The sequence below is a fragment of the Cuculus canorus genome, chromosome 16 (genome assembly GCF_017976375.1).
Source record: "Cuculus canorus isolate bCucCan1 chromosome 16, bCucCan1.pri, whole genome shotgun sequence".
Taxonomy (NCBI): Eukaryota; Metazoa; Chordata; class Aves; order Cuculiformes; family Cuculidae; genus Cuculus; species Cuculus canorus.
In genome coordinates, this window is record NC_071416.1 from 74,460 (window position 1) to 79,967 (window position 5,508).

Below are 5,508 nucleotides of genomic sequence, written 5' to 3' on the forward strand. Positions count from 1 at the left end.
ACGGTGGAATGGACCGTACCTGATGCTGCTAACTACCTTCACCGCAGTCAAAGTAAAAGGAATCGACTCCTGGATCCATTACACACGGGTGAAGAGAGCCCCTGGGGAGTGGCAAACGGAAATAACAGGACCCACGAAACTGAGACTCACGTATCGAGAAAATGTCTAACCTTATATATGGGACAGTGATAATAGTGTGGTCTTTAATGCCCGTGTCAACTAACCCCCTTTTTGAAATTTTCCAGGGAAAAGAAAGTCTGGAGTATAATGTTGGACAAAATGCCACTCTGTCTTGCACATTCCAAATTCTGGGACCAAAGCGGGACATTCAGATTAGATGGGAAAAAGCTTCAAGGTCTGGGACTCACAAGATATGGGAAACAGTTGCAGCAAATGACATCCGACGCCCAGGTACATATGATCTATACGGAAAATGGAAAGGTAGGGGAAAAGTTTTGGATTGGCACTATTTAAAAGGCCTGGAGGGAACGACGCAGCTAAGACTGACAAATCTAACCATGAAGGATCAGGGATCTTATAGATGTGTTGTGAAGCAAGGAAAATGTTTTTCTGCATATGGGAAAAAGACCGTTCTGATCAAACCGAGCTATAATTATGGCATTAAGTCAGGACATACGAATTATGTGATATCGCTGGGAGAAGATGTCCTTCTCTATTGTCTGCTAGACGATTTCCAACCTGAGCAGACAAAATGGGTTAAGGAGGGAAAGGAAATTGAGAATTCTGGGCGTCATTGGACAGGATTAAGATCTGGGGGCCTTCTAGTTTATATTATTTACAAGGCCAACCGAGCGATCTAGGAACCTACCAATGTCAGTATCAGAATGAAACAGCTTTCGGATACAGTGAGATTACATTCTCACCCCCCAGAAAAAGGCGAGCCATAGAACAGACCCCGTCACCCCAAGTGATAAACCTTTCCCCAAAAGACCCTGAGGAAAATTTGATAATAGGCCTGATTAAAGATTTTGCTAAAATACAAAATACTAGTAGAATCACTGCCTGTCTACCGCTCCCTAAGGCAGCTGGAGAACCTATAAGTTGGGGAATAATAACTTTCCCTCTTCCCCAATCACAGGGAAATAAAACAGAATGTAAACAAGTAACTATTAAAAAGGAACAACGGTCCAGAGTAAAAGAAAAAAAAGTTCTGGGTACCAGAACTTACCTGCAAAAGATTGGCCAATTCCACTTTCGTCACAAAGGAATTGTTTTCAGGGGGAAAATTAGGGTGGTGTACATATGATAAGGTTACAACGGAAACAGAAATACAGTGGAGATGCCAAGAGAAACAAAAACAACTAGAGTGGGAATCGATTTGGTCAACAAATATCCTGCAAAAATTCCACTATGGTGGGGACACCCCTTGGTGTTTTAGATGGAGTGGGAAAAATAATGCATCATCAGAAGAAAACCTCTTAACTAGCAATGGGGTGAGTAGGAAATGATATCAAGTGTACCTTGGTGGAACTGTTCCAGAATTCTGGATTGTGATTCGGACCCAGAAAAGATAACAATACCCCCTGTAAGGGTAGCCTTGAAAGCTGGATGTGCTTGTCGAGGATACAAAAGCGGAGGACAGATAATCCCCTACTTCAAGCCGGATTGTAAATACTCAACCATTAAGAGCATGGGGAATTTTGTATGGGCAAACAGTGATGGGACATGGACTACTCACTTACCAGTAACAGGAAAGGTTAAGGAAATTACGCTGGGTCTACCCACTCTATGCCCAATTTGGAAACGCTCCCCTTTTAAGGGAAAATTAGAGACCTTACAGATCAGAACTAAAAGGAGTATAGATGAAGATATAGAAGACTTAGATGATACGTGGCAGGAACCTTCCACCGGAGTGAAGGTGGGACGGGCCCTTGAATCCCTTTTTGCTCAGGTAGCCTCTTTCCGAAATAGGGAGATGATTTACAATCTGATCGGACAGACAGAGAGATTGGCTAGGGTTACTAAGAAGGGATTCAGGGATCTAAACATGCAACTCCAGGCAACAACGAAAATGACCTTGCAAAACAGAATGGCATTGGATATTCTGCTATTGAAAGAGCATGGTGTTTGTGGATACCTAAAGGACTGAATTGATCATTGTTGTGTACATATACCGAATGTAACTATGGACATTGAGTATGATATATCCCAGTTAAAAAGAATCGAGCAAGAAGCTGAAAAAGAAAGAGAAAAAATCGGTCATAATTGGATAGGAGAATTGCTCAACGGACTGGGAATCCATCTTGGTGGATGGTTGCAGTCTCTCATGGAAACTGTATTTACACTTTTACTAATGTTTCTTGCTATCTACTTAGTGTATTTGTGTGTTCGCTGAGAAGTTACCCGCAACACCAGTTGGACACATAAGATCATAGGAGCAGTTACGCGGGAATACCCACGGCATCCAACTCCACCACCAGCATACCAAGAAACCACAGGGATCTAAGTGTATAGAATGGAAATACTTTGTATGGAAGAAGTATTTCCAAAGGGGGGAAATGTTGGAAAATGTTGGAATATAACTAATCAACTGGGATTAATTATATCTTTCATAGAGTTATAGTATAGTTAATAACTTTAGAATGTCTGTCGCCGACCAATGATTTAAAATGTTTAGAATATTTTCACTTTCTTTTATACTTACTAGTTTGTTTTCTTTATATATATATATATATATATATATATATGTAAAAATATATATATATTAAAAACCCCAGGAATTTCACATTAAGGCTGGTAACAGCCTCTGGTCAGCACGGAATGTCTTTACCTATGTAACCTAGGTAACTAAGATTACTGGAGCTAACAGAGTACAACCAGGTACTGCCTGAAACGCTTCCCTGACTTGAAACAATACTAATGTAAAGAATGATGGAACTCGTCCAATCTTCAGGAGGTTGAAAGTTTGCCAGAGGCTGAGAGGTAAAAAGGGCAAAGTGAGGAAGATGATTTTCTTCATCTGAGGAAGAGTGTTTTCTTCATCCCTACGACCACCGAAAGGGGGTGCGCAGGCACAGTAGTAGCTGATGTTGCAAAACTGGATGAAGTAATCCCCAAATGAATATGTAATCGGCTAGGTTGTAACCCTTTTGAATATGTAGTAGATTGAGCAACGTTTTAGGGATAAATAGTGAACGCAATGTAACGGTCTTTGGAACCAGATTTGGGTGAGTACCCCTGGTTCTCGGGGCCTCGAAATAAAGCACCACATATAACCTTCCTCGCATGGTTATGTGTTTGTCTCCACGCTAACAATCTCACACGCTCAGGCTTTTCTTCTTCTAAATCCAGCCCACGCAGCTTGCTTGAAGAATTCAGAAGCAAACTGGTTCCTACCAGGTCCTGCTGGAGCTTGTTCAGTTCTTTACTGAGAGACAGTAAAGATGCCTTCTAGCATTAACTAAGGTCTCTCTGGGACAGCAAACTCATTTGCTTCTCCTTGCTTTAAGCCTTCAATTTCCACCTACAATTTTGGTTTCCCCTTCTTCTGCAGCTTCAATGATACCCACAGGTAATGTCTGGCCTCCCCTCGATGCTGTCTGCTCACTGGATGCAACCCCTTTCTCTAGCATTGCCCTCAGGCGCTCACCTACTGACCCACAGAACAATTTAGGCTGGAAAGGGACCTGTGGAGGTCATCCGGAATAAACCGCTCAAACAGAGCCATTCAGCAGGCAATGCTGCACCATGGACCAGATTGTGGACCTTTTTCCTTTCAAAGCAGTTCACCCAAATGCCTCCCCTGGGGACAGGGGGTAGCACTGACAGGTTTTCCCTCACTTCCATGAGCAACCAGGATACTGAGCATGAGAGAATGCTTCTTCCTTGTACCTTCGCTGCTCCTCTTCCAAACGAAGCAGTGCTTTCTCCAGACACACACTCTGATGGGGGGAGAGACACAGACCCTGATGGGGGATAGAGACACAAATCCTGCCGGCGTGGCATCTTTTAGTGGAGGGGCTTGGGTGGGTTCTGTGGCAGAAACCAGGTCCCTTCCTATTTCTACTTCGTTCCCTGAGGTATCAAGGTGCCACGGAAAATACATTTTCATTGAGTTACATCATTCTATAAGATTGCACATTACGCTCTTAGCATCCTTGGTGAGGATAACGTGTCCTTCAAATAACCCCAACCCCTCAAATCCATCCCATCTGATACCCCTTTCCCTGAGGTAACACAAGCTCTTGCCAGGAACTGTTTAATTGGTGGATTTATCGCTTTCTCCAGACCCAGTGTCCATCTCCCTTCCCGGATTCCAGAGATGTCAGATGTTACCAAAAAAAAAAAAAAAAAAACCAACAAAAAAAACCTTAGAAGACAAAAAAGGCACAGAACACATTCTCTGTTATTCTTTTAGCCCACAAGATCAAAGAGTGTTCACTTAGTCCTGGAGAACAGGTGTTTTCTTTTAGCCTCCCTTAGATAAGAGTTCCACCCCCTGCCATGTGCAGGGGCACCTCTCACTGGATCCAGTTGCTCCAAGCTCCATCCAGCCTGGCCTGGAACTCCTCCAGGCATGGAGCAGCCACCACTGGTCTGGGCAGCCTCGGCCAGGGCCTCCCCACCCTCACAGCAAAACATTTCTTCCTTAGGTCTCATCTCTCTCTCCCTCTTTCATCTCAAAACCATCCCCCCTTGTCCTGTCTCTGCACTCCTGTCCCCTCCCTGGCCCTGCTGGTCCCACTGCTTTCGATGCAGCCCAGGACATGGTTGGTTTCTGGGCTGGGAGTGCATGTTGCTGGATCATGTGGTGCTTCTCATCCCCTGGCACCCCAAGCCCTTGTCATCAGGGCAACTCCCAATCCATTCTCCGCAAGGACTAGGTTTGTGCTGGGATTGCCCTGACCCAAGAGCAGGACCTTGCACTTGGCCTTGTTGAACCCCATAAGGTTCACACAGCCCCACCTCCCCAGGTCCCTCTGGATCCATCCTTTCCATCCAGCGTGTCAACCTCCCCACACGTTTTGGTGTTATTGGCAAACTTTCTGAGGTGCCCTCAGCCCCACTGCCCGTGCCCACGACATCTAAGTCGCGACTTGGAGTTGCATTTTTAGGGCTCGTGTGAGAGGATTTGGAGTAAAAAATGCATTTTGGGGAAGTTTCAAAGAAAATTTTAGATTTGAGGTGAAAGTTGCATTTTTGGGGAGGCCTTTGAGAAGAATTATGAAAGTTGCAGGTTGGGGGGGGTCGGAGATAGAAAAGGCATTTTTAGGGAGTTTGTGATGGAGTTCAGAGTAAAAATGCAGTTTTGAGGAATCTGAGGGGAAATTTGATAAAATTTGTGGTAAAAGTTGCATTTTGGGGAAGTGAGCGAGGGGTTGAGGGATAAAATTGCAGTTTGGGGGAGTATAAGTAGAAATTTGAAAGACTTGAGGTGAAAGCTGCACGTGGGAGGATTCGGAGTAAAAAAGGCATTTTCCACCGCGCCCCCGCCCCGCCCCCGCCCCTCCCCTGCCCCCGGTTCCTCTCTCTGGCCCCGCCCTTTCC